The 21,937-nt window shown below is 49.4% G+C and overlaps 59 non-coding genes and 1 pseudogene across 59 annotated transcripts; all 60 read right to left on the reverse strand.

The window, feature by feature from the left end:
• Positions 1–164: 164 nt before the first annotated feature.
• LOC149765399 (5S ribosomal RNA) lies at positions 165–283 on the reverse strand. Its single transcript, XR_016404500.1, has one exon. It is a non-coding gene; the product is annotated as a 5S ribosomal RNA (ribosomal RNA).
• A 248-nt stretch (positions 284–531) lies between these two features.
• On the reverse strand, positions 532–650 carry LOC149765400 (5S ribosomal RNA). Its single transcript, XR_016412433.1, has one exon. It is a non-coding gene; the product is annotated as a 5S ribosomal RNA (ribosomal RNA).
• A 246-nt stretch (positions 651–896) lies between these two features.
• LOC149765401 (5S ribosomal RNA) lies at positions 897–1,015 on the reverse strand. Its single transcript, XR_016411355.1, has one exon. It is a non-coding gene; the product is annotated as a 5S ribosomal RNA (ribosomal RNA).
• Positions 1,016–1,261: 246 nt separating this feature from the next.
• On the reverse strand, positions 1,262–1,380 carry LOC149765402 (5S ribosomal RNA). The gene has a single exon (XR_016411356.1). It is a non-coding gene; the product is annotated as a 5S ribosomal RNA (ribosomal RNA).
• A 246-nt stretch (positions 1,381–1,626) lies between these two features.
• LOC149765403 (5S ribosomal RNA) lies at positions 1,627–1,745 on the reverse strand. The gene has a single exon (XR_016406274.1). It is a non-coding gene; the product is annotated as a 5S ribosomal RNA (ribosomal RNA).
• A 247-nt stretch (positions 1,746–1,992) lies between these two features.
• LOC149765404 (5S ribosomal RNA) lies at positions 1,993–2,111 on the reverse strand. The gene has a single exon (XR_016403242.1). It is a non-coding gene; the product is annotated as a 5S ribosomal RNA (ribosomal RNA).
• A 246-nt stretch (positions 2,112–2,357) lies between these two features.
• Positions 2,358–2,476, reverse strand: LOC149765405 (5S ribosomal RNA). The gene has a single exon (XR_016406275.1). It is a non-coding gene; the product is annotated as a 5S ribosomal RNA (ribosomal RNA).
• A 246-nt stretch (positions 2,477–2,722) lies between these two features.
• Positions 2,723–2,841, reverse strand: LOC149765406 (5S ribosomal RNA). Its single transcript, XR_016411357.1, has one exon. It is a non-coding gene; the product is annotated as a 5S ribosomal RNA (ribosomal RNA).
• A 247-nt stretch (positions 2,842–3,088) lies between these two features.
• On the reverse strand, positions 3,089–3,207 carry LOC149765407 (5S ribosomal RNA). Its single transcript, XR_016411358.1, has one exon. It is a non-coding gene; the product is annotated as a 5S ribosomal RNA (ribosomal RNA).
• A 246-nt stretch (positions 3,208–3,453) lies between these two features.
• On the reverse strand, positions 3,454–3,572 carry LOC149765408 (5S ribosomal RNA). The gene has a single exon (XR_016411359.1). It is a non-coding gene; the product is annotated as a 5S ribosomal RNA (ribosomal RNA).
• Positions 3,573–3,818: 246 nt separating this feature from the next.
• Positions 3,819–3,937, reverse strand: LOC149765409 (5S ribosomal RNA). Its single transcript, XR_016404934.1, has one exon. It is a non-coding gene; the product is annotated as a 5S ribosomal RNA (ribosomal RNA).
• Positions 3,938–4,184: 247 nt separating this feature from the next.
• On the reverse strand, positions 4,185–4,303 carry LOC149765410 (5S ribosomal RNA). Its single transcript, XR_016405439.1, has one exon. It is a non-coding gene; the product is annotated as a 5S ribosomal RNA (ribosomal RNA).
• A 246-nt stretch (positions 4,304–4,549) lies between these two features.
• On the reverse strand, positions 4,550–4,668 carry LOC149765411 (5S ribosomal RNA). The gene has a single exon (XR_016411361.1). It is a non-coding gene; the product is annotated as a 5S ribosomal RNA (ribosomal RNA).
• A 246-nt stretch (positions 4,669–4,914) lies between these two features.
• Positions 4,915–5,033, reverse strand: LOC149765412 (5S ribosomal RNA). The gene has a single exon (XR_016405116.1). It is a non-coding gene; the product is annotated as a 5S ribosomal RNA (ribosomal RNA).
• A 247-nt stretch (positions 5,034–5,280) lies between these two features.
• Positions 5,281–5,399, reverse strand: LOC149765413 (5S ribosomal RNA). Its single transcript, XR_016405440.1, has one exon. It is a non-coding gene; the product is annotated as a 5S ribosomal RNA (ribosomal RNA).
• A 246-nt stretch (positions 5,400–5,645) lies between these two features.
• Positions 5,646–5,764, reverse strand: LOC149765414 (5S ribosomal RNA). Its single transcript, XR_016401473.1, has one exon. It is a non-coding gene; the product is annotated as a 5S ribosomal RNA (ribosomal RNA).
• Positions 5,765–6,010: 246 nt separating this feature from the next.
• LOC149765415 (5S ribosomal RNA) lies at positions 6,011–6,128 on the reverse strand. The gene has a single exon (XR_016408985.1). It is a non-coding gene; the product is annotated as a 5S ribosomal RNA (ribosomal RNA).
• Positions 6,129–6,375: 247 nt separating this feature from the next.
• LOC149765416 (5S ribosomal RNA) lies at positions 6,376–6,494 on the reverse strand. Its single transcript, XR_016404611.1, has one exon. It is a non-coding gene; the product is annotated as a 5S ribosomal RNA (ribosomal RNA).
• A 246-nt stretch (positions 6,495–6,740) lies between these two features.
• On the reverse strand, positions 6,741–6,859 carry LOC149765417 (5S ribosomal RNA). Its single transcript, XR_016411362.1, has one exon. It is a non-coding gene; the product is annotated as a 5S ribosomal RNA (ribosomal RNA).
• A 246-nt stretch (positions 6,860–7,105) lies between these two features.
• LOC149765418 (5S ribosomal RNA) lies at positions 7,106–7,224 on the reverse strand. Its single transcript, XR_016408955.1, has one exon. It is a non-coding gene; the product is annotated as a 5S ribosomal RNA (ribosomal RNA).
• A 247-nt stretch (positions 7,225–7,471) lies between these two features.
• LOC149765419 (5S ribosomal RNA) lies at positions 7,472–7,590 on the reverse strand. Its single transcript, XR_016402221.1, has one exon. It is a non-coding gene; the product is annotated as a 5S ribosomal RNA (ribosomal RNA).
• A 248-nt stretch (positions 7,591–7,838) lies between these two features.
• LOC149765420 (5S ribosomal RNA) lies at positions 7,839–7,957 on the reverse strand. Its single transcript, XR_016412434.1, has one exon. It is a non-coding gene; the product is annotated as a 5S ribosomal RNA (ribosomal RNA).
• A 246-nt stretch (positions 7,958–8,203) lies between these two features.
• On the reverse strand, positions 8,204–8,322 carry LOC149765421 (5S ribosomal RNA). The gene has a single exon (XR_016411363.1). It is a non-coding gene; the product is annotated as a 5S ribosomal RNA (ribosomal RNA).
• Positions 8,323–8,568: 246 nt separating this feature from the next.
• On the reverse strand, positions 8,569–8,687 carry LOC149765422 (5S ribosomal RNA; annotated as a pseudogene).
• Positions 8,688–8,932: 245 nt separating this feature from the next.
• LOC149765423 (5S ribosomal RNA) lies at positions 8,933–9,051 on the reverse strand. The gene has a single exon (XR_016403540.1). It is a non-coding gene; the product is annotated as a 5S ribosomal RNA (ribosomal RNA).
• A 248-nt stretch (positions 9,052–9,299) lies between these two features.
• On the reverse strand, positions 9,300–9,418 carry LOC149765424 (5S ribosomal RNA). The gene has a single exon (XR_016413044.1). It is a non-coding gene; the product is annotated as a 5S ribosomal RNA (ribosomal RNA).
• Positions 9,419–9,664: 246 nt separating this feature from the next.
• On the reverse strand, positions 9,665–9,783 carry LOC149765425 (5S ribosomal RNA). The gene has a single exon (XR_016411365.1). It is a non-coding gene; the product is annotated as a 5S ribosomal RNA (ribosomal RNA).
• A 246-nt stretch (positions 9,784–10,029) lies between these two features.
• Positions 10,030–10,148, reverse strand: LOC149765426 (5S ribosomal RNA). The gene has a single exon (XR_016405517.1). It is a non-coding gene; the product is annotated as a 5S ribosomal RNA (ribosomal RNA).
• A 246-nt stretch (positions 10,149–10,394) lies between these two features.
• LOC149765427 (5S ribosomal RNA) lies at positions 10,395–10,513 on the reverse strand. The gene has a single exon (XR_016406276.1). It is a non-coding gene; the product is annotated as a 5S ribosomal RNA (ribosomal RNA).
• Positions 10,514–10,759: 246 nt separating this feature from the next.
• Positions 10,760–10,878, reverse strand: LOC149765428 (5S ribosomal RNA). Its single transcript, XR_016411367.1, has one exon. It is a non-coding gene; the product is annotated as a 5S ribosomal RNA (ribosomal RNA).
• Positions 10,879–11,124: 246 nt separating this feature from the next.
• On the reverse strand, positions 11,125–11,243 carry LOC149765429 (5S ribosomal RNA). Its single transcript, XR_016405518.1, has one exon. It is a non-coding gene; the product is annotated as a 5S ribosomal RNA (ribosomal RNA).
• Positions 11,244–11,489: 246 nt separating this feature from the next.
• LOC149765430 (5S ribosomal RNA) lies at positions 11,490–11,608 on the reverse strand. The gene has a single exon (XR_016406278.1). It is a non-coding gene; the product is annotated as a 5S ribosomal RNA (ribosomal RNA).
• Positions 11,609–11,854: 246 nt separating this feature from the next.
• Positions 11,855–11,973, reverse strand: LOC149765431 (5S ribosomal RNA). Its single transcript, XR_016411368.1, has one exon. It is a non-coding gene; the product is annotated as a 5S ribosomal RNA (ribosomal RNA).
• Positions 11,974–12,220: 247 nt separating this feature from the next.
• On the reverse strand, positions 12,221–12,339 carry LOC149765432 (5S ribosomal RNA). Its single transcript, XR_016411369.1, has one exon. It is a non-coding gene; the product is annotated as a 5S ribosomal RNA (ribosomal RNA).
• Positions 12,340–12,585: 246 nt separating this feature from the next.
• On the reverse strand, positions 12,586–12,704 carry LOC149765433 (5S ribosomal RNA). Its single transcript, XR_016411370.1, has one exon. It is a non-coding gene; the product is annotated as a 5S ribosomal RNA (ribosomal RNA).
• A 247-nt stretch (positions 12,705–12,951) lies between these two features.
• LOC149765434 (5S ribosomal RNA) lies at positions 12,952–13,070 on the reverse strand. The gene has a single exon (XR_016401950.1). It is a non-coding gene; the product is annotated as a 5S ribosomal RNA (ribosomal RNA).
• A 246-nt stretch (positions 13,071–13,316) lies between these two features.
• LOC149765435 (5S ribosomal RNA) lies at positions 13,317–13,435 on the reverse strand. Its single transcript, XR_016402310.1, has one exon. It is a non-coding gene; the product is annotated as a 5S ribosomal RNA (ribosomal RNA).
• Positions 13,436–13,682: 247 nt separating this feature from the next.
• On the reverse strand, positions 13,683–13,801 carry LOC149765436 (5S ribosomal RNA). The gene has a single exon (XR_016412867.1). It is a non-coding gene; the product is annotated as a 5S ribosomal RNA (ribosomal RNA).
• Positions 13,802–14,047: 246 nt separating this feature from the next.
• LOC149765437 (5S ribosomal RNA) lies at positions 14,048–14,166 on the reverse strand. Its single transcript, XR_016404396.1, has one exon. It is a non-coding gene; the product is annotated as a 5S ribosomal RNA (ribosomal RNA).
• A 246-nt stretch (positions 14,167–14,412) lies between these two features.
• Positions 14,413–14,530, reverse strand: LOC149765438 (5S ribosomal RNA). Its single transcript, XR_016408986.1, has one exon. It is a non-coding gene; the product is annotated as a 5S ribosomal RNA (ribosomal RNA).
• A 246-nt stretch (positions 14,531–14,776) lies between these two features.
• On the reverse strand, positions 14,777–14,895 carry LOC149765439 (5S ribosomal RNA). Its single transcript, XR_016413009.1, has one exon. It is a non-coding gene; the product is annotated as a 5S ribosomal RNA (ribosomal RNA).
• Positions 14,896–15,141: 246 nt separating this feature from the next.
• LOC149765440 (5S ribosomal RNA) lies at positions 15,142–15,260 on the reverse strand. Its single transcript, XR_016408956.1, has one exon. It is a non-coding gene; the product is annotated as a 5S ribosomal RNA (ribosomal RNA).
• A 247-nt stretch (positions 15,261–15,507) lies between these two features.
• LOC149765441 (5S ribosomal RNA) lies at positions 15,508–15,626 on the reverse strand. The gene has a single exon (XR_016404501.1). It is a non-coding gene; the product is annotated as a 5S ribosomal RNA (ribosomal RNA).
• Positions 15,627–15,874: 248 nt separating this feature from the next.
• Positions 15,875–15,993, reverse strand: LOC149765442 (5S ribosomal RNA). Its single transcript, XR_016402597.1, has one exon. It is a non-coding gene; the product is annotated as a 5S ribosomal RNA (ribosomal RNA).
• Positions 15,994–16,238: 245 nt separating this feature from the next.
• Positions 16,239–16,357, reverse strand: LOC149765443 (5S ribosomal RNA). The gene has a single exon (XR_016411371.1). It is a non-coding gene; the product is annotated as a 5S ribosomal RNA (ribosomal RNA).
• Positions 16,358–16,603: 246 nt separating this feature from the next.
• On the reverse strand, positions 16,604–16,722 carry LOC149765444 (5S ribosomal RNA). Its single transcript, XR_016411373.1, has one exon. It is a non-coding gene; the product is annotated as a 5S ribosomal RNA (ribosomal RNA).
• Positions 16,723–16,968: 246 nt separating this feature from the next.
• LOC149765445 (5S ribosomal RNA) lies at positions 16,969–17,087 on the reverse strand. Its single transcript, XR_016405070.1, has one exon. It is a non-coding gene; the product is annotated as a 5S ribosomal RNA (ribosomal RNA).
• A 246-nt stretch (positions 17,088–17,333) lies between these two features.
• LOC149765446 (5S ribosomal RNA) lies at positions 17,334–17,452 on the reverse strand. Its single transcript, XR_016406279.1, has one exon. It is a non-coding gene; the product is annotated as a 5S ribosomal RNA (ribosomal RNA).
• A 246-nt stretch (positions 17,453–17,698) lies between these two features.
• LOC149765447 (5S ribosomal RNA) lies at positions 17,699–17,817 on the reverse strand. The gene has a single exon (XR_016411374.1). It is a non-coding gene; the product is annotated as a 5S ribosomal RNA (ribosomal RNA).
• Positions 17,818–18,064: 247 nt separating this feature from the next.
• Positions 18,065–18,183, reverse strand: LOC149765448 (5S ribosomal RNA). The gene has a single exon (XR_016410598.1). It is a non-coding gene; the product is annotated as a 5S ribosomal RNA (ribosomal RNA).
• Positions 18,184–18,429: 246 nt separating this feature from the next.
• LOC149765449 (5S ribosomal RNA) lies at positions 18,430–18,548 on the reverse strand. The gene has a single exon (XR_016411375.1). It is a non-coding gene; the product is annotated as a 5S ribosomal RNA (ribosomal RNA).
• Positions 18,549–18,794: 246 nt separating this feature from the next.
• On the reverse strand, positions 18,795–18,913 carry LOC149765450 (5S ribosomal RNA). Its single transcript, XR_016402311.1, has one exon. It is a non-coding gene; the product is annotated as a 5S ribosomal RNA (ribosomal RNA).
• Positions 18,914–19,160: 247 nt separating this feature from the next.
• Positions 19,161–19,279, reverse strand: LOC149765451 (5S ribosomal RNA). Its single transcript, XR_016405441.1, has one exon. It is a non-coding gene; the product is annotated as a 5S ribosomal RNA (ribosomal RNA).
• Positions 19,280–19,525: 246 nt separating this feature from the next.
• Positions 19,526–19,644, reverse strand: LOC149765452 (5S ribosomal RNA). The gene has a single exon (XR_016411376.1). It is a non-coding gene; the product is annotated as a 5S ribosomal RNA (ribosomal RNA).
• A 247-nt stretch (positions 19,645–19,891) lies between these two features.
• On the reverse strand, positions 19,892–20,010 carry LOC149765453 (5S ribosomal RNA). Its single transcript, XR_016405117.1, has one exon. It is a non-coding gene; the product is annotated as a 5S ribosomal RNA (ribosomal RNA).
• Positions 20,011–20,257: 247 nt separating this feature from the next.
• Positions 20,258–20,376, reverse strand: LOC149765454 (5S ribosomal RNA). The gene has a single exon (XR_016405442.1). It is a non-coding gene; the product is annotated as a 5S ribosomal RNA (ribosomal RNA).
• A 246-nt stretch (positions 20,377–20,622) lies between these two features.
• LOC149765455 (5S ribosomal RNA) lies at positions 20,623–20,741 on the reverse strand. The gene has a single exon (XR_016401474.1). It is a non-coding gene; the product is annotated as a 5S ribosomal RNA (ribosomal RNA).
• Positions 20,742–20,987: 246 nt separating this feature from the next.
• LOC149765456 (5S ribosomal RNA) lies at positions 20,988–21,105 on the reverse strand. Its single transcript, XR_016408987.1, has one exon. It is a non-coding gene; the product is annotated as a 5S ribosomal RNA (ribosomal RNA).
• A 247-nt stretch (positions 21,106–21,352) lies between these two features.
• LOC149765457 (5S ribosomal RNA) lies at positions 21,353–21,471 on the reverse strand. The gene has a single exon (XR_016405118.1). It is a non-coding gene; the product is annotated as a 5S ribosomal RNA (ribosomal RNA).
• A 247-nt stretch (positions 21,472–21,718) lies between these two features.
• LOC149765458 (5S ribosomal RNA) lies at positions 21,719–21,837 on the reverse strand. The gene has a single exon (XR_016405443.1). It is a non-coding gene; the product is annotated as a 5S ribosomal RNA (ribosomal RNA).
• Positions 21,838–21,937: the final 100 nt, after the last annotated feature.

Consider the following 21,937-nt stretch of genomic DNA (forward strand, 5'->3'; position numbering starts at 1 on the left):
GGCGTATGATTCAACGCGCTGTTCCGCTATGCGGCATGGCACCGCGAGTCTCCGGACTCAGTTTATTTTCGGGGGAAAAAAATTATCCGAAGAGGAAAAGCCAAAAGACTGAAAAATTAAAAATAAATATTATCAAAAAATAAAAAAGCGGGCAAAAAATAAAAAGGGTGCAACACGAGGACTTCCCAGGGGGTCACCCATCCTAGTACTACTCTCGCCCAAACACGCTTAACTGCGGAGTTCTGATGGGATCCGGTGCATTAGTGCTGGTATGATCGCACCTATGACATGCCCTTTGAAACTCCCTTTTATGACAAAGCAGCAGACCTCGACGGCCCGAGACATTCACGCTGCCGGGGCCGTTCTGTCGTAGGATTCAACGCGCTGGTCCCGCTATGCGGCATGGCACCGCCAGTCTCCGGACCCAGTTTATTGTCGGAGGAAAAAAATTATCCGAAGAGGAAAAGCCAAAAGACCGAAAAATTAAAAATAAATATTATCAAAAAATAAAAAAGCGGGCAAAAAATAAAAAGGGTGCAACACGAGGACTTCCCAGGGGGTCACCCATCCTAGTACTACTCTCGCCCAAGCACGCTTAACTGCGGAGTTCTGATGGGATCCGGTGCATTAGTGCTGGTATGATCGCACCCAAGACATGCCCTTCGAAACTCCCTTTTAAGACAAAGCAGCAGACCTCGACGGCCCGAGACATTCGCGCTGCCGGGGCCGTTCTGGCGTATGATTCAACGCGCTGTTCCGCTATGCGGCATGGCGCCGCCAGTCTCCGGACTCAGTTTATTTTCGGGGGGAAAAAATTATCCGAAGAGGAAAAGCCAAAAGCCAAAAAATTAAAAATAAATATTATCAAAAAATAAAAATGCGGGCAAAAAATAAAAGGGGTGCAACACGAGGACTTCCCAGGGGGTCACCCATCCTAGTACTACTCTCGCCCAAGCACGCTTAACTGCGGAGTTCTGATGGGATCCGGTGCATTAGTGCTGGTATGATCGCACCCATGACATGCCCATCGAAACAACCTTTTATGACAAAGCAGCAGACCTCGACGGCCCGAGACATTCGCGCTGCCGGGGCCGTTCTGGCGTAGGATTCAACGCGCTGTTCCGCTATGCGGCATGGCACCGCGAGTCTCCGGACTCAGTTTATTTTCGGGGGAAAAAAATTATCCGAAGAGGAAAAGCCAAAAGCCGAAAAATTAAAAATAAATGTTATCAAAAAATAAAAAAGCGGGCAAAAAATAAAAGGGGTGCAACACGAGGACTTCCCAGGGGGTCACCCATCCTAGTACTACTCTCGCCCAAGCACGCTTAACTGCGGAGTTCTGATGGGATCCGGTGCATTAGTGCTGGTATGATCGCACCCATGACATGCCCTTCGAAACTCCCTTTTATGACAAAGCAGCAGACCTCGACGGCCCGAGACATTCGCGCTGCCGGGGCCGTTCTGGCGTAGGATTCAACACGCTGTTCCGCTATGCGGCATGGCACCGCCAGTCTCCGGACTCAGTTTATTTCCGAGGGAAAAAAATTATCCGAAGAGGAAAAGCCAAAAGCCGAAAAATCAAAAATAAATATTATCAAAAAATAAAAAAGCGGGCAAAAAATAAAAAGGGTGCAACACGAGGACTTCCCAGGGGGTCACCCATCCTAGTACAACTCTCGCCCAAGCACGCTTAACTGCGGAGTTCTGATCGGATCCGGTGCATTAGTGCTGGTATGATCGCACCCATGACATGCCCTTCGAAACTCCCTTTTATGACAAAGCAGCAGACCTCGACGGCCCGAGACATTCACGCTGCCGGGGCCGTTCTGGCGTAGGATTCAACGCGCTGGTCCCGCTATGCGGCATGGCACCGCCAGTCTCCGGACTCAGTTTATTGTCGGAGGAAAAAAATTATCCGAAGAGGAAAAGCCAAAAGCCGAAAAATTAAAAATAAATATTATCAAAAAATAAAAAAGCGGGCAAAAAATAAAAGGGGTGCAACACGAGGACTTCCCAGGGGGTCACCCATCCTAGTACTACTCTCGCCCAAGCACGCTTAACTGCGGAGTTCTGATGGGATCCGGTGCATTAGTGATGGTATGATCGCACCCATGATATGCCCTTCGAAACTCCCTTTTATGACAAAGCAGCAGACCGCGACGGCCCGAGACATTCGCGCTGCCGGGGCCGTTCTGGCGTAGGATTCAACGCGCTGTTCCGCTATGCGGCATGGCACCGCCAGTCTCCGGACTCAGTTTATTTCCGAGGGAAAAAAATTATCCGAAGAGGAAAAGCCAAAAGCCGAAAAATCAAAAATAAATATTATCAAAAAATAAAAAAGCGGGCAAAAAATAAAAAGGGTGCAACACGAGGACTTCCCAGGGGGTCACCCATCCTAGTACAACTCTCGCCCAAGCACGCTTAACTGCGGAGTTCTGATCGGATCCGGTGCATTAGTGCTGGTATGATCGCACCCATGACATGCCCTTCGAAACTCCCTTTTATGACAAAGCAGCAGACCTCGACGGCCCGAGGCATTCGCGCTGCCGGGGCCGTTCTGGCATAGGATTCAACGCGCTGTTCCGCTATGCGGCATGGCACCGCGAGTCTCCGGACTCAGTTTATTTTCGGGAAAAAAAAATTATCCGAAGAGGAAAAGCCAAAAGCCGAAAAATTAAAAATAAATATTATCAAAAAATAAAAAAGCGGGCAAAAAATAAAAGGGGTGCAACACGAGGACTTCCCAGGGGGTCACCCATCCTAGTACTACTCTCGCCCAAGCACGCTTAACTGCGGAGTTCTGATGGGATCCGGTGCATTAGTGCTGGTATGATCGCACCCATGACATGCTCATCGAAACTCCCTTTTATGACAAAGCAGCAGACCTCGACGGCCCGAGACATTCGCGCCGCCGGGGCCGTTCTGGCGTAGGATTCAACGCGCTGGTCCCGCTATGCGGCATGGCACCGCCAGTCTCCGGACTCAGTTTATTTTCGGGGGAAAAAAATTATCCGAAGAGGAAAAGCCAAAAGCCGAAAAATTAAAAATAAATGTTATCAAAAAATAAAAAAGCGGGCAAAAAATAAAAGGGGTGCAACACGAGGACTTCCCAGGGGGTCACCCATCCTAGTACTACTCTCGCCCAAGCACGCTTAACTGCGGAGTTCTGATGGGATCCGGTGCATTAGTGCTGGTATGATCGCACCCATGATAAGCCCTTCGAAACTCCCTTTTATGACAAAGCAGCAGACCTCGACGGCACGAGACATTCGCGCTGCCAGGGCCGTTCTGGCGTAGGATTCAACGCGCTGTTCCGCTATGCGGCATGGCACCGCGAGTCTCCGGACTCAGTTTATTTTCGAGGGAAAAAAATTATCCGAAGAGGAATAGCCAAAAGCCGAAAAATTAAAAATAAATATTATCAAAAAATAAAAAAGCGGGCAAAAAATAAAAGGGGTGCAACACGAGGACTTCCCAGGGGGTCACCCATCCTAGTACTACTCTCGCCCAAGCACGCTTAACTGCGGAGTTCTGATGGGATCCGGTGCATTAGTGCTGGTATGATCGCACCCATGACATGCCCATCGAAACACCCTTTTATGACAAAGCAGCAGACCTCGACGGCCCGAGACATTCGCGCTGCCGGGGCCGTTCTGGCGTAGGATTCAACGCGCTGTTCCGCTATGCGGCATGGCACCGCGAGTCTCCGGACTCAGTTTATTTTCGGGGGAAAAAAATTATCCGAAGAGGAAAAGCCAAAAGCCGAAAAATTAAAAATAAATGTTATCAAAAAATAAAAAAGCGGGCAAAAAATAAAAGGGGTGCAACACGAGGACTTCCCAGGGGGTCACCCGTCCTAGTACTACTCTCGCCCAAGCACGCTTAACTGCGAAGTTCTGATGGGATCCGGTGCATTAGTGCTGGTATGATCGCACCCATGATATGCCCTTCGAAACTCCCTTTTATGACAAAGCAGCAGACCTCGACCGCCCGAGACATTCGCGCTGCCGGGGCCGTTCTGGCGTAGGATTCAACGTGCTGGTCCCGCTATGCGGCATGGCACCGCCAGTCTCCGGACTCAGTTTATTGTCGGGGGAAAAAAATTATCCGAAGAGGAAAAGCCAAAAGCCAAAAAATTAAAAATAAATATTATCAAAAAATAAAAAAGCGGGCAAAAAATAAAAAGGGTGCAACACGAGGACTTCTCAGGGGTTCACCCATCCTAGTACTACTCTCGCCCAAGCACGCTTAACTGCGGAGTTCTGATGGGATCCGGTGCATTAGTGCTGGTATGATCGCACCCAAGACATGCCCTTCGAAACTCCCTTTTATGACAAAGCAGCAGACCTCGACGGCCCGAGACATTCGCGCTGCCGGGGCCGTTCTGGCGTAGGATTCAACACGCTGTTCCGCTATGCGGCATGGCACCGCCAGTCTCCGGACTCAGTTTATTGTCGGAGGAAAAAAATTATCCGAAGAGGAAAAGCCAAAAGCCGAAAAATTAAAAATAAATATTATCAAAAAATAAAAAAGCGGGCAAAAAATAAAAGGGGTGCAACACGAGGACTTCCCAGGGGGTCACCCATCCTAGTACTACTCTCGCCCAAGCACGCTTAACTGCGGAGTTCTGATGGGATCCGGTGCATTAGTGCTGGTATGATCGCACCCATGACATGCCCATCGAAACACCCTTTTATGACAAAGCAGCAGACCTCGACGGCCCGAGACATTCGCGCTGCCGGGGCCGTTCTGGCGTAGGATTCAACGCGCTGTTCCGCTATGCGGCATGGCACCGCGAGTCTCCGGACTCAGTTTATTTTCGGGGGAAAAAAATTATCCGAAGAGGAAAAGCCAAAAGCCGAAAAATTAAAAATAAATGTTATCAAAAAATAAAAAAGCGGGCAAAAAATAAAAGGGGTGCAACACGAGGACTTCCCAGGGGGTCACCCATCCTAGTACTACTCTCGCCCAAGCACGCTTAACTGCGAAGTTCTGATGGGATCCGGTGCATTAGTGCTGGTATGATCGCATCCATCATATGCCCTTCGAAACTCCCTTTTATGACAAAGCAGCAGACCTCGACCGCCCGAGACATTCGCGCTGCCGGGGCCGTTCTGGCGTAGGATTCAACGCGCTGGTCCCGCTATGCGGCATGGCACCGCCAGTCTCCGGACTCAGTTTATTGTCGGGGGAAAAAAATTATCCGAAGAGGAAAAGCCAAAAGCCAAAAAATTAAAAATAAATATTATCAAAAAATAAAAAAGCGGGCAAAAAATAAAAAGGGTGCAACACGAGGACTTCTCAGGGGTTCACCCATCCTAGTACTACTCTCGCCCAAGCACGCTTAACTGCGGAGTTCTGATGGGATCCGGTGCATTAGTGCTGGTATGATCGCACCCAAGACATGCCCTTCGAAACTCCCTTTTATGACAAAGCAGCAGACCTCGACGGCCCGAGACATTCGCGCTGCCGGGGCCGTTCTGGCGTAGGATTCAACACGCTGTTCCGCTATGCGGCATGGCACCGCCAGTCTCCGGACTCAGTTTATTTTCGGGAGAAAAAAATTATCCGAAGAGGAAAAGACAAAAGCCGAAAAATAAAAAATAAATGTTATCAAAAAATAAAAAAGCGGGCAAAAAATAAAAGGGGTGCAACACGAGGACTTCCCAGGGGGTCACCCATCCTAGTACTACTCTCGCCCAAGCACGCTTAACTGCAGAGTTCTGATGGGATCCGGTGCATTAGTGCTGGTATGATCGCACCCATGACATGCCCTTCGAAACTCCCTTTTATGACAAAGCAGCAGACCTCGACGGCCCGAGACATTCGCGCTGCCGGGGCCGTTCTGGCGTATGATTCAACGCGCTGTTCCACTATGCGGCATGGCACCGCCAGTCTCCGGACTCAGTTTATTTTCGGGGGGAAAAAATTATCCGAAGAGGAAAACCCAAAAGCCAAAAAACTAAAAATAAATATTATCAAAAAATAAAAAAGCGGGCAAAAAATAAAAAGGGTGCAACACGAGGACTTCCCAGGGGTCACCCATCCTAGTACTTCTCTCGCCCAAGCACGCTTAACTGCGGAGTTATGATGGGATCCGGTGCATTAGTGCTGGTATGATCGCACCCATGACATGCCCTTCGAAACTCCCTTTTATGACAAAGCAGCAGACCGCGACGGCACGAGACATTCGCGCTGCCGGGGCCGTTCTGGCGTAGGATTCAACGCGCTGTTCCGCTATGCGGCATGGCACCGCCAGTCTCCGGACTCAGTTTATTTTCGGAAAAAAAAAAATTATCCGAAGAGGAAAAGCCAAAAGCCGAAAAATTAAAAATAAATATTATCAAAAAATAAAAAAGCGGGCAAAAAATAAAAGGGGTGCAACACGAGGACTTCCCAGGGGGTCACCCAACCTGGTACTACTCTCGCCTAAGCACGCTTAACTGCGGAGTTCTGATGGGATCCGGTGCATTAGTGCTGGTATGATCGCACCCATGACATGCCTATCGAAACACCCTTTTATGACAATGCAGCAGACCTCGACGGCCCGAGACATTCGCGCTGCCGGGGCCGTTCTGGCGTAGGATTCAACGCGCTGTTCCGCTATGCGGCATGGCACCGCGGGTCTCCGGACTCAGTTTATTTTCGGGGGAAAAAAATTATCCAAAGAGGAAAAGCCAAAAGCCGAAAAATTAAAAATAAATGTTATCAAAAAATAAAAAAGCGGGCAAAAAATAAAAGGGGTGCAACACGAGGACTTCCCAGGGGGTCACCCATCCTAGTACTACTCTCGCCCAAGCACGCTTAACTGCGGAGTTCTGATGGGATCCGGTGCATTAGTGCTGGTATGATCGCACCCATGATATGCCCTTCGAAACTCCCTTTTATGACAAAGCAGCAGACCTCGACGGCACGAGACATTCGCGCTGCCGGGGCCGTTCTGGCGTAGGATTCAACGCGCTGTTCCGCTATGCGGCATGGCACCGCGAGTCTCCGGACTCAGTTTATTTTCGAGGGAAAAAAATTATCCGAAGAGGAAAAGCCAAAAGCCGAAAAATTAAAAATAAATATTATCAAAAAATAAAAAAACGGGCAAAAAATAAAAGGGGTGCAACACGAGGACTTCCCAGGGGGTCACCCATCCTAGTACTACTCTCGCCCAAGCACGCTTAACTGCGGAGTTATGATGGGATTCGGTGCATTAGTGCTGGTATGATCGCACCCATGACATGCCCTTCGAAACTCCCTTTTATGACAAAGCAGCAGACCGCGACGGCACGAGACATTCGCGCGGCCGGGGCCGTTCTGGCGTATGATTCAACGCGCTGTTCCGCTATGCGGCATGGCACCGCGGGTCTCCGGACTCAGTTTATTTTCGGGGGAAAAAAATTATCCGAAGAGGAAAAGCCAAAAGACCGAAAAATTAAAAATAAATATTATCAAAAAATAAAAAAGCGGGCAAAAAATAAAAAGGGTGCAACACGAGGACTTCCCAGGGGGTCACCCATCCTAGTACTACTCTCGCCCAAGCACGCTTAACTGCGGAGTTCTGATGGGATCCGGTGCATTAGTGCTGGTATGATCGCACCTATGACATGCCCTTCGAAACTCCCTATTATGACAAAGCAGCAGACCTCGACGGCCCGAGACATTCACGCTGCCGGGGCCGTTCTGGCGTAGGATTCAACGCGCTGGTCCCGCTATGCGGCATGGCACCGCCAGTCTCCGGACTCAGTTTATTGTCGGAGGAAAAAAATTATCCGAAGAGGAAAAGCCAAAAGACCGAAAAATTAAAAATATATATTATCAAAAAATAAAAAAGCGGGCAAAAAATAAAAAGGGTGCAACACGAGGACTTCCCAGGGGGTCACCCATCCTAGTACTACTCTCGCCCAAGCACGCTTAACTGCGGAGTTCTGATGGGATCCGGTGCATTAGTGCTGGTATGATCGCACCCAAGACATGCCCTTCGAAACTCCCTTTTAAGACAAAGCAGCAGACCTCGACGGCCCGAGACATTCGCGCTGCCGGGGCCGTTCTGGCGTATGATTCAACGCGCTGTTCCGCTATGCGGCATGGCGCCGCCAGTCTCCGGACTCAGTTTATTTTCGGGGGGAAAAAATTATCCGAAGAGGAAAAGCCAAAAGCCAAAAAATTAAAAATAAATATTATCAAAAAATAAAAATGCGGGCAAAAAATAAAAGGGGTGCAACACGAGGACTTCCCAGGGGGTCACCCATCCTAGTACTACTCTCGCCCAAGCACGCTTAACTGCGGAGTTCTGATGGGATCCGGTGCATTAGTGCTGGTATGATCGCACCCATGATATGCCCTTCGAAACTCCCTTTTATGACAAAGCAGCAGACCTCGACGGCCCGAGACATTCGCGCTGCCGGGGCCGTTCTGGCGTAGGATTCAACGCGCTGTTCCGCTATGCGGCATGGCACCGCGAGTCTCCGGACTCAGTTTATTTTCGAGGGAAAAAAATTATCCGAAGAGGAAAAGCCAAAAGCCGAAAAATTAAAAATAAATATTATCAAAAAATAAAAAAGCGGGCAAAAAATAAAAAGGGTGCAACACGAGGACTTCCCAGGGGGTCACCCATCCTAGTACTTCTCTCGCCCAAGCACGCTTAACTGCGGAGTTATGATGGGATCCGGTGCATTAGTGCTGGTAAGATCGCGCCCATGACATGCCCTTCGAAACACCCTTTTATGACAAAGCAGCAGACCGCGACGGCACGAGACATTCGCGCTGCCGGGGCCGTTCTGGCGTAGGATTCAACGCGCTGATCCGCTATGCGGCATGGCACCGCCAGTCTCCGGACTCAGTTTATTTTCGGGAAAAAAAATTATCCGAAGAGGAAAAGCCAAAAGCCGAAAAATTAAAAATAAATATTATCAAAAATTAAAAAAGTGGGCAAAAAATAAAAAGGGTGCAACACGAGGACTTCCCAGGGGGTCACCCATCCTAGTACTACTTTCGCCCAAGCACGCTTAACTGCGGAGTTCTGATGGGATCCGGTGCATTAGTGCTGGTATGATCGCACCCATGACATGCCCTTCGAAACTCCCTTTTATGACAAAGCAGCAGACCTCGACGGCCCGAGACATTCGCGCTGCCGGGGCCGTTCTGGCGTAGGATTCAACGCGCTGGTCCCGCTATGCGGCATGGCACCGCCAGTCTCCGGACTCAGTTTATTGTCGGAGGAAAAAAATTATCCGAAGAGGAAAAGCCAAAAGACCGAAAAATTAAAAATAAATATTATCAAAAAATAAAAAAGCGGGCAAAAAATAAAAAGGGTGCAACACGAGGACTTCCCAGGGGGTCACCCAACCTAGTACTACTCTCGCCCAAGCACGCTTAACTGCGGAGTTCTGATGGGATCCGGTGCATTAGTGCTGGTATGATCGCACCCATGACATGCCCATCGAAACAACCTTTTATGACAAAGCAGCAGACCTCGACGGCCCGAGACATTCGCGCTGCCGGGGCCGTTCTGGCGTAGGATTCAACGCGCTGTTCCGCTATGCGGCATGGCACCGCGAGTCTCCGGACTCAGTTTATTTTCGGGGGAAAAAAATTATCCGAAGAGGAAAAGCCAAAAGCCGAAAAATTAAAAATAAATGTTATCAAAAAATAAAAAAGCGGGCAAAAAATAAAAGGGGTGCAACACGAGGACTTCCCAGGGGGTCACCCATCCTAGTACTACTCTCGCCCAAGCACGCTTAACTGCGGAGTTCTGATGGGATCCGGTGCATTAGTGCTGGTATGATCGCACCCATGATATGCCCTTCGAAACTCCCTTTTATGACAAAGCAGCAGACCTCGACGGCCCGAGACATTCGCGCTGCCGGGGCCGTTCTGGCGTAGGATTCAACACGCTGTTCCGCTATGCGGCATGGCACCGCCAGTCTCCGGACTCAGTTTATTGTCGGAGGAAAAAAATTATCCGAAGAGGAAAAGCCAAAAGCCGAAAAATTAAAAATAAATATTATCAAAAAATAAAAAAGCGGGCAAAAAATAAAAGGGGTACAACACGAGGACTTTCCAGGGGGTCACCCATCCTAGTACTACTCTCGCCCAAGCACGCTTAACTGCGGAGTTCTGATGGGATCCGGTGCATTAGTGCTGGTATGATCGCACCCATGATATGCCCTTCGAAACTCCCTTTTATGACAAAGCAGCAGACCGCGACGGCCCGAGACATTCGCGCTGCCGGGGCCGTTCTGGCGTAGTATTCAACGCGCTGTTCCGCTATGCGGCATGGCACCGCCAGTCTCCGGACTCAGTTTATTTCCGAGGGAAAAAAATTATCCGAAGAGGAAAAGCCAAAAGCCGAAAAATCAAAAATAAATATTATCAAAAAATAAAAAAGCGGGCAAAAAATAAAAAGGGTGCAACACGAGGACTTCCCAGGGGGTCACCCATCCTAGTACAACTCTCGCCCAAGCACGCTTAACTGCGGAGTTCTGATCGGATCCGGTGCATTAGTGCTGGTATGATCGCACCCATGACATGCCCTTCGAAACTCCCTTTTATGACAAAGCAGCAGACCTCGACGGCCCGAGGCATTCGCGCTGCCGGGGCCGTTCTGGCATAGGATTCAACGCGCTGTTCCGCTATGCGGCATGGCACCGCGAGTCTCCGGATTCAGTTTATTTTCGGGGAAAAAAAATTATCCGAAGAGGAAAAGCCAAAAGCCGAAAAATTAAAAATAAATGTTATCAAAAAATAAAAAAGCGGGCAAAAAATAAAAGGGGTGCAACACGAGGACTTCCCAGGGGGTCACCCATCCTAGTACTACTCTCGCCCAAGCACGCTTAACTGCGGAGTTCTGATGGGATCCGGTGCATTAGTGCTGGTATGATCGCACCCATGATATGCCCTTCGAAACTCCCTTTTATGACAAAGCAGCAGACCTCGACGGCCCGAGACATTCGCGCTGCCGGGGCCGTTCTGGCGTAGGATTCAACACGCTGTTCCGCTATGCGGCATGGCACCGCCAGTCTCCGGACTCAGTTTATTGTCGGAGGAAAAAAATTATCCGAAGAGGAAAAGCCAAAAGCCGAAAAATTAAAAATAAATATTATCAAAAAATAAAAAAGCGGGCAAAAAATAAAAGGGGTACAACACGAGGACTTTCCAGGGGGTCACCCATCCTAGTACTACTCTCGCCCAAGCACGCTTAACTGCGGAGTTCTGATGGGATCCGGTGCATTAGTGCTGGTATGATCGCACCCATGATATGCCCTTCGAAACTCCCTTTTATGACAAAGCAGCAGACCGCGACGGCCCGAGACATTCGCGCTGCCGGGGCCGTTCTGGCGTAGTATTCAACGCGCTGTTCCGCTATGCGGCATGGCACCGCCAGTCTCCGGACTCAGTTTATTTCCGAGGGAAAAAAATTATCCGAAGAGGAAAAGCCAAAAGCCGAAAAATCAAAAATAAATATTATCAAAAAATAAAAAAGCGGGCAAAAAATAAAAAGGGTGCAACACGAGGACTTCCCAGGGGGTCACCCATCCTAGTACAACTCTCGCCCAAGCACGCTTAACTGCGGAGTTCTGATCGGATCCGGTGCATTAGTGCTGGTATGATCGCACCCATGACATGCCCTTCGAAACTCCCTTTTATGACAAAGCAGCAGACCTCGACGGCCCGAGGCATTCGCGCTGCCGGGGCCGTTCTGGCATAGGATTCAACGCGCTGTTCCGCTATGCGGCATGGCACCGCGAGTCTCCGGATTCAGTTTATTTTCGGGGAAAAAAAATTATCCGAAGAGGAAAAGCCAAAAGCCGAAAAATTAAAAATAAATATTATCAAAAAATAAAAAAGCGGGCAAAAAATAAAAGGGGTGCAACACGAGGACTTCCCAGGGGGTCACCCATCCTAGTACTACTCTCGCCCAAGCACGCTTAACTGCGGAGTTCTGATGGGATCCGGTGCATTAGTGCTGGTATGATCGCACCCATGACATGCCCATCGAAACTCCCTTTTATGACAAAGCAGCAGACCTCGACGGCCCGAGACATTCGCGCCGCCGGGGCCGTTCTGGCGTAGGATTCAACGCGCTGGTCCCGCTATGCGGCATGGCACCGCCAGTCTCCGGACTCAGTTTATTTTCGGGGGAAAAAAATTATCCGAAGAGGAAAAGCCAAAAGCCGAAAAATTAAAAATAAATGTTATCAAAAAATAAAAAAGCGGGCGAAAAATAAAAGGGGTGCAACACGAGGACTTCCCAGGGGGTCACCCATCCTAGTACTACTCTCGCCCAAGCACGCTTAACTGCGGAGTTCTGATGGGATCCGGTGCATTAGTGCTGGTATGATCGCACCCATGATATGCCCTTCGAAACTCCCTTTTATGACAAAGCAGCAGACCTCGACGGCACGAGACATTCGCGCTGCCAGGGCCGTTCTGGCGTAGGATTCAACGCGCTGTTCCGCTATGCGGCATGGCACCGCGAGTCTCCGGACTCAGTTTATTTTCGAGGGAAAAAAATTATCCGAAGAGGAATAGCCAAAAGCCGAAAAATTAAAAATAAATGTTATCAAAAAATAAAAAAGCGGGCAAAAAATAAAAGGGGTGCAACACGAGGACTTCCCAGGGGGTCACCCATCCTAGTACTACTCTCGCCCAAGCACGCTTAACTGCGGAGTTCTGATGGGATCCGGTGCATTAGTGCTGGTATGATCGCACCCATGACATGCCCATCGAAACTCCCTTTTATGACAAAGCAGCAGACCTCGACGGCCCGAGACATTCGCACCGCCGGGGCCGTTCTGGCGTAGGATTCAACGCGCTGGTCCCGCTATGCGGCATGGCACCGCCAGTCTCCGGACTCAGTTTATTTTCGGGGGAAAAAAATTATCCGAAGAGGAAAAGCCAAAAGCCGAAAAATTAAAAATAAATGTTATCAAAAAATAAAAAAGCGGGCAAAAAATAAAAGGGGTGCAACACGAGGACTTCCCAGGGGGTCACCCATCCTAGTACTACTCTCGCCCAAGCACGCTTAACTGCGGAGTTCTGATGGGATCCGGTGCATTAGTGCTGGTATGTTCGCACCCATGACATGCCCATCGAAACACCCTTTTATGACAAAGCAGCAGACCTCGACGGCCCGAGACATTCGCGCTGCCGGGGCCGTTCTGGCGTAGGGTTCAACGCGCTGTTCCGCTATGCGGCATGGCACCGCGAGTCTCCGGACTCAGTTTATTTTCGGGGGAAAAAAATTATCCGAAGAGGAAAAGCCAAAAGCGGAAAAATTAAAAATAAATGTTATCAAAAAATAAAAAAGCGGGCAAAAAATAAAAGGGGTGCAACACGAGGACTTCCCAGGGGGTCACCCATCCTAGTACTACTCTCGCCCAAGCACGCTTAACTGCGAAGTTCTGATGGGATCCGGTGCATTAGTGCTGGTATGATCGCACCCATGATATGCCCTTCGAAACTCCCTTTTATGACAAAGCAGCAGACCTCGACCGCCCGAGACATTCGCGCTGCCGGGGCCGTTCTGGCGTAGGATTCAACGCGCTGGTCCCGCTATGCGGCATGGCACCGCCAGTCTCCGGACTCAGTTTATTGTCGGGGGAAAAAAATTATCTGAAGAGGAAAAGCCAAAAGCCAAAAAATTAAAAATAAATATTATCAAAAAATAAAAAAGCGGGCAAAAAATAAAAAGGGTGCAACACGAGGACTTCTCAGGGGGTCACCCATCCTAGTACTACTCTCGCCCAAGCACGCTTAACTGCGGAGTTCTGATGGGATCCGGTGCATTAGTGCTGGTATGATCGCACCCAAGACATGCCCTTCGAAACTCCCTTTTATGACAAAGCAGCAGACCTCGACGGCCCGAGACATTCGCGCTGCCGGGGCCGTTCTGGCGTAGGATTCAACACGCTGTTCCGCTATGCGGCATGGCACCGCCAGTCTCCGGACTCAGTTTATTTTCGGGGGAAAAAAATTATCCAAAGAGAAAAAGACAAAAGCCGAAAAATAAAAAATAAATGTTATCAAAAAATAAAAAAGCGGGCAAAAAATAAAAGGGGTGCAACACCAGGACTTCCCAGGGGGTCACCCATCCTAGTACTACTCTCGCCCAAGCACGCTTAACTGCAGAGTTCTGATGGGATCCGGTGCATTAGTGCTGGTATGATCGCACCCATGACATGCCCTTCGAAACTCCCTTTTATGACAAAGCAGCAGACCTCGACGGCCCGAGACATTCGCGCTGCCGGGGCCGTTCTGGCGTATGATTCAACGCGCTGTTCCACTATGCGGCATGGCACCGCCAGTCTCCGGACTCAGTTTATTTTCGGGGGGAAAAAATTATCCGAAGAGGAAAACCCAAAAGCCAAAAAACTAAAAATAAATATTATCAAAAAATAAAAAAGCGGGCAAAAAATAAAAAGGGTGCAACACGAGGACTTCCCAGGGGTCACCCATCCTAGTACTTCTCTCGCCCAAGCACGCTTAACTGCGGAGTTATGATGGGATCCGGTGCATTAGTGCTGGTATGATCGCACCCATGACATGCCCTTCGAAACTCCCTTTTATGACAAAGCAGCAGACCGCGACGGCACGAGACATTCGCGCTGCCGGGGCCGTTCTGGCGTAGGATTCAACGCGCTGTTCCGCTATGCGGCATGGCACCGCCAGTCTCCGGACTCAGTTTATTTTCGGAAAAAAAAAATTATCCGAAGAGGAAAAGCCAAAAGCCGAAAAATTAAAAATAAATATTATCAAAAAATAAAAAAGCGGGCAAAAAATAAAAGGGGTGCAACACGAGGACTTCCCAGGGGGTCACCCAACCTAGTACTACTCTCGCCCAAGCACGCTTAACTGCGGAGTTCTGATGGGATCCGGTGCATTAGTGCTGGTATGATCGCACCCATGACATGCCCTTCGAAACTCCCTTTTATGACAAAGCAGCAGACCTCGACGGCACGAGACATTCGCGCTGCCGGGGCCGTTCTGGCGTAGGATTCAACGCGCTGTTCCGCTATGCGGCATGGCACCGCGAGTCTCCGGACTCAGTTTATTTTCGAGGGAAAAAAATTATCCGAAGAAGAAAAGCCAAAAGCCGAAAAATTAAAAATAAATATTGTCAAAAAATAAAAAAACGGGCAAAAAATAAAAGGGGTGCAACACGAGGACTTCCCAGGGGGTCACCCATCCTAGTACTACTCTCGCCCAAGCACGCTTAACTGCGGAGTTATGATGGGATTCGGTGCATTAGTGCTGGTATGATCGCACCCATGACATGCCCTTCGAAACTCCCTTTTATGACAAAGCAGCAGACCGCGACGGCACGAGACATTCGCGCTGCCGGGGCCGTTCTGGCGTATGATTCAACGCGCTGTTCCGCTATGCGGCATGGCACCGCGGGTCTCCGGACTCAGTTTATTTTCGGGGGAAAAAAATTATCCGAAGAGGAAAAGCCAAAAGACCGAAAAATTAAAAATAAATATTATCAAAAAATAAAAAAGCGGGCAAAAAATAAAAAGGGTGCAACACGAGGACTTCCCAGGGGGTCACCCATCCTAGTACTACTCTCGCCCAAACACGCTTAACTGCGGAGTTCTGATGGGATCCGGTGCATTAGTGCTGGTATGATCGCACCTATGACATGCCCTTCGAAACTCCCTTTTATGACAAAGCAGCAGACCTCGACGGCCCGAGACATTCACGCTGCCGGGGCTGTTCTGGCGTAGGATTCAACGCGCTGGTCCCGCTATGCGGCATGGCACCGCCAGTCTCCGGACTCAGTTTATTGTCGGAGGAAAAAAATTATCCGAAGAGAAAAAGCCAAAAGACCGAAAAATTAAAAATAAATATTATCAAAAAATAAAAAAGCGGGCAAAAAATAAAAAGGGTGCAACACGAGGACTTCCCAGGGGGTCACCCATCCTAGTACTACTCTCGCCCAAGCACGCTTAACTGCGGAGTTCTGATGGGATCCGATGCATTAGTGCTGGTATGATCGCACCCAAGACATGCCCTTCGAAACTCCCTTTTAAGACAAAGCAGCAGACTTCGACGGCCCGAGACATTCGCGCTGCCGGGGCCGTTCTGGCGTATGATTCAACGCGCTGTTCCGCTATGCGGCATGGCGCCGCCAGTCTCCGGACTCAGTTTATTTTTGGGGGGAAAAAATTATCCGAAGAGGAAAAGCCAAAAGCCAAAAAATTAAAAATAAATATTATCAAAAAAAAAAATGCGGGCAAAAAATAAAAGGGGTGCAACACGAGGACTTCCCAGGGGGTCACCCATCCTAGTACTACTCTCGCCCAAGCACGCTTAACTGCGGAGTTCTGATGGGATCCGGTGCATTAGTGCTGGTATGATCGCACCCATGACATGCCCATCGAAACAACCTTTTATGACAAAGCAGCAGACCTCGACGGCCCGAGACATTCGCGCTGCCGGGGCCGTTCTGGCGTAGGATTCAACGCGCTGTTCCGCTATGCGGCATGGCACCGCGAGTCTCCGGACTCAGTTTATTTTCGGGGGAAAAAAATTATCCGAAGAGGAAAAGCCAAAAGCCGAAAAATTAAAAATAAATGTTATCAAAAAATAAAAAAGCGGGCAAAAAATAAAAGGGGTGCAACACGAGGACTTCCCAGGGGGTCACCCATCCTAGTACTACTCTCGCCCAAGCACGCTTAACTGCGGAGTTCTGATGGGATCCGGTGCATTAGTGCTGGTATGATCGCACCCATGATATGCCCTTCGAAACTCCCTTTTATGACAAAGCAGCAGACCTCGACGGCCCGAGACATTCGCGCTGCCGGGGCCGTTCTGGCGTAGGATTCAACACGCTGTTCCGCTATGCGGCATGGCACCGCCAGTCTCCGGACTCAGTTTATTGTCGGAGGAAAAAAATTATCCGAAGAGGAAAAGCCAAAAGCCGAAAAATTAAAAATAAATATTATCAAAAAATAAAAAAGCGGGCAAAAAATAAAAGGCGTACAACACGAGGACTTCCCAGGGGGTCACCCATCCTAGTACTACTCTCGCCCAAGCACGCTTAACTGCGGAGTTCTGATGGGATCCGGTGCATTAGTGCTGGTATGATCGCACCCATGATATGCCCTTCGAAACTCCCTTTTATGACAAAGCAGCAGACCGCGACGGCCCGAGACATTCGCGCTGCCGGGGCCGTTCTGGCGTAGGATTCAACGCGCTGTTCCGCTATGCGGCATGGCACCGCCAGTCTCCGGACTCAGTTTATTTCCGAGGGAAAAAAATTATCCGAAGAGGAAAAGCCAAAAGCCGAAAAATCAAAAATAAATATCATCAAAAAATAAAAAAGCGGGCAAAAAATAAAAAGGGTGCAACACGAGGACTTCCCAGGGGGTCACCCATCCTAGTACAACTCTCGCCCAAGCACGCTTAACTGCGGAGTTCTGATCGGATCCGGTGCATTAGTGCTGGTATGATCGCACCCATGACATGCCCTTCGAAACTCCCTTTTATGACAAAGCAGCAGACCTCAACGGCCCGAGGCATTCGCGCTGCCGGGGCCGTTCTGGCATAGGATTCAACGCGCTGTTCCGCTATGCGGCATGGCACCGCGAGTCTCCGGACTCAGTTTATTTTCGGGGAAAAAAAATTATCCGAAGAGAAAAAGCCAAAAGCCGAAAAATTAAAAATAAATATTATCAAAAAATAAAAAAACGGGCAAAAAATAAAAGGGGTGCAACACGAGGACTTCCCAGGGGGTCACCCATCCTAGTACTACTCTCGCCCAAGCACGCTTAACTGCGGAGTTCTGATGGGATCCGGTGCATTAGTGCTGGTATGATCGCACCCATGACATGCCCATCGAAACTCCCTTTTATGACAAAGCAGCAGACCTCGACGGCCCGAAACATTCGCGCCGCCGGGGCCGTTCTGGCGTAGGATTCAACGCGCTGGTCCCGCTATGCGGCATGGCACCGCCAGTCTCCGGACTCAGTTTATTTTCGGGGGAAAAAAATTATCTGAAGAGGAAAAGCCAAAAGCCGAAAAATTAAAAATAAATGTTATCAAAAAATAAAAAAGCGGGCAAAAAATAAAAGGGGTGCAACACGAGGAATTCCCAGGGGGTCACCCATCCTAGTACTACTCTCGCCCAAGCACGCTTAACTGCGGAGTTCTGATGGGATCCGGTGCATTAGTGCTGGTATGATCGCACCCATGATATGCCCTTCGAAACTCCCTTTTATGACAAAGCAGCAGACCTCGACGGCACGAGACATTCGCGCTGCCAGGGCCGTTCTGGCGTAGGATTCAACGCGCTGTTCCGCTATGCGGCATGGCACCGCGAGTCTCCGGACTCAGTTTATTTTCGAGGGAAAAAAATTATCCGAAGAGGAATAGGCAAAAGCCGAAAAATTAAAAATAAATATTATCAAAAAATAAAAAAGCGGGCAAAAAATAAAAGGGGTGCAACACGAGGACTTCCCAGGGGGTCACCCATCCTAGTACTACTCTCGCCCAAGCACGCTTAACTGCGGAGTTCTGATGGGATCCGGTGCATTAGTGCTGGTATGATCGCACCCATGACATGCCCATCGAAACACCCTTTTATGACAAAGCAGCAGACCTCGACGGCCCGAGACATTCGCGCTGCCGGGGCCGTTCTGGCGTAGGATTCAACGCGCTGTTCCGCTATGCGGCATGGCACCGCGAGTCTCCGGACTCAGTTTATTTTCGGGGGAAAAAAATTATCCGAAGATGAAAAGCCAAAAGCCGAAAAATTAAAAATAAATGTTATCAAAAAATAAAAAAGCGAGCAAAAAATAAAAGGGGTGCAACACGAGGACTTCCCAGGGGGTCACCCATCCTAGTACTACTCTCGCCCAAGCACGCTTAACTGCGAAGTTCTGATGGGATCCGGTGCATTAGTGCTGGTATGATCGCACCCATGATATGCCCTTCGAAACTCCCTTTTATGACAAAGCAGCAGACCTCGACCGCCCGAGACATTCGCGCTGCCGGGGCCGTTCTGGCGTAGGATTCAACGCGCTGGTCCCGCTATGCGGCATGGCACCGCCAGTCTCCGGACTCAGTTTATTGTCGGGGGATAAAAATTATCCGAAGAGGAAAAGCCAAAAGCCAAAAAATTAAAAATAAATATTATCAAAAAATAAAAAAGCGGGCAAAAAATAAAAAGGGTGCAACACGAGGACTTCTCAGGGGTTCACCCATCCTAGTACTACTCTCGCCCAAGCACGCTTAACTGCGGAGTTCTGATGGGATCCGGTGCATTAGTGCTGGTATGATCGCACCCAAGACATGCCCTTCGAAACTCCCTTTTATGACAAAGCAGCAGACCTCGACGGCCCGAGACATTCGCGCTGCCGGGGCCGTTCTGGCGTAGGATTCAACACGCTGTTCCGCTATGCGGCATGGCACCGCCAGTCTCCGGACTCAGTTTATTGTCGGAGGAAAAAAATTATCCGAAGAGGAAAAGCCAAAAGCCGAAAAATTAAAAATAAATATTATCAAAAAATAAAAAAGCGGGCAAAAAATAAAAGGGGTGCAACACGAGGACTTCCCAGGGGGTCACCCATCCTAGTACTACTCTCGCCCAAGCACGCTTAACTGCGGAGTTCTGATGGGATCCGGTGCATTAGTGCTGGTATGATCGCACCCATGACATGCCCATCGAAACACCCTTTTATGACAAAGCAGCAGACCTCGACGGCCCGAGACATTCGCGCTGCCGGGGCCGTTCTGGCGTAGGATTCAACGTGCTGGTCCCGCTATGCGGCATGGCACCGCGAGTCTCCGGACTCAGTTTATTTTCGGGGGAAAAAAATTATCCGAAGAGGAAAAGCCAAAAGCCGAAAAATTAAAAATAAATGTTATCAAAAAATAAAAAAACGGGCAAAAAATATAAGGGGTGCAACACGAGGACTTCCCAGGGGGTCACCCATCCTAGTACTACTCTCGCCCAAGCACGCTTAACTGCGAAGTTCTGATGGGATCCGGTGCATTAGTGCTGGTATGATCGCATCCATCATATGCCCTTCGAAACTCCCTTTTATGACAAAGCAGCAGACCTCGACCGCCCGAGACATTCGCGCTGCCGGGGCCGTTCTGGCGTAGGATTCAACGCGCTGGTCCCGCTATGCGGCATGGCACCGCCAGTCTCCGGACTCAGTTTATTGTCGGGGGAAAAAAATTATCCGAAGAGGAAAAGCCAAAAGCCAAAAAATTAAAAATAAATATTATCAAAAAATAAAAAAGCGGGCAAAAAATAAAAAGGGTGCAACACGAGGACTTCTCAGGGGTTCACCCATCCTAGTACTACTCTCGCCCAAGCACGCTTAACTGCGGAGTTCTGATGGGATCCGGTGCATTAGTGCTGGTATGATCGCACCCAAGACATGCCCTTCGAAACTCCCTTTTATGACAAAGCAGCAGACCTCGACGGCCCGAGACATTCGCGCTGCCGGGGCCGTTCTGGCGTAGGATTCAACACGCTGTTCCGCTATGCGGCATGGCACCGCCAGTCTCCGGACTCAGTTTATTTTCGGGAGAAAAAAATTATCCGAAGAGGAAAAGACAAAAGCCGAAAAATAAAAAATAAATGTTATCAAAAAATAAAAAAGCGGGCAAAAAATAAAAGGGGTGCAACACGAGGACTTCCCAGGGGGTCACCCATCCTAGTACTACTCTCGCCCAAGCACGCTTAACTGCAGAGTTCTGATGGGATCCGGTGCATTAGTGCTGGTATGATCGCACCCATGACATGCCCTTCGAAACTCCCTTTTATGACAAAGCAGCAGACCTCGACGGCCCGAGACATTCGCGCTGCCGGGGCCGTTCTGGCGTATGATTCAACGCGCTGTTCCACTATGCGGCATGGCACCGCCAGTCTCCGGACTCAGTTTATTTTCGGGGGAAAAAAATTATCCGAAGAGGAAAACCCAAAAGCCAAAAAACTAAAAATAAATATTATCAAAAAATAAAAAAGCGGGCAAAAAATAAAAAGGGTGCAACACGAGGACTTCCCAGGGGTCACCCATCCTAGTACTTCTCTCGCCCAAGCACGCTTAACTGCGGAGTTATGATGGGATCCGGTGCATTAGTGCTGGTATGATCGCACCCATGACATGCCCTTCGAAACTCCCTTTTATGACAAAGCAGCAGACCGCGACGGCACGAGACATTCGCGCTGCCGGGGCCGTTCTGGCGTAGGATTCAACGCGCTGGTCCCGCTATGCGGCATGGCACCGCGAGTCTCCGGACTCAGTTTATTTTCGGGGGAAAAAAATTATCCGAAGAGGAAAAGCCAAAAGCCGAAAAATTAAAAATAAATGTTATCAAAAAATAAAAAAACGGGCAAAAAATATAAGGGGTGCAACACGAGGACTTCCCAGGGGGTCACCCATCCTAGTACTACTCTCGCCCAAGCACGCTTAACTGCGAAGTTCTGATGGGATCCGGTGCATTAGTGCTGGTATGATCGCATCCATCATATGCCCTTCGAAACTCCCTTTTATGGCAAAGCAGCAGACCTCGACCGCCCGAGACATTCGCGCTGCCGGGGCCGTTCTGGCGTAGGATTCAACGCGCTGGTCCCGCTATGCGGCATGGCACCGCCAGTCTCCGGACTCAGTTTATTGTCGGGGGAAAAAAATTATCCGAAGAGGAAAAGCCAAAAGCCAAAAAATTAAAAATAAATATTATCAAAAAATAAAAAAGCGGGCAAAAAATAAAAAGGGTGCAACACGAGGACTTCTCAGGGGTTCACCCATCCTAGTACTACTCTCGCCCAAGCACGCTTAACTGCGGAGTTCTGATGGGATCCGGTGCATTAGTGCTGGTATGATCGCACCCAAGACATGCCCTTCGAAACTCCCTTTTATGACAAAGCAGCAGACCTCGACGGCCCGAGACATTCGCGCTGCCGGGGCCGTTCTGGCGTAGGATTCAACAC

This window comes from Phoenix dactylifera, chromosome 4 (genome assembly GCF_051530095.1).
Source record: "Phoenix dactylifera cultivar Ajwa chromosome 4, Ajwa_hap1_PhDact_Kaust_v1.1, whole genome shotgun sequence".
Classification (NCBI taxonomy): domain Eukaryota; kingdom Viridiplantae; phylum Streptophyta; class Magnoliopsida; order Arecales; family Arecaceae; genus Phoenix; species Phoenix dactylifera.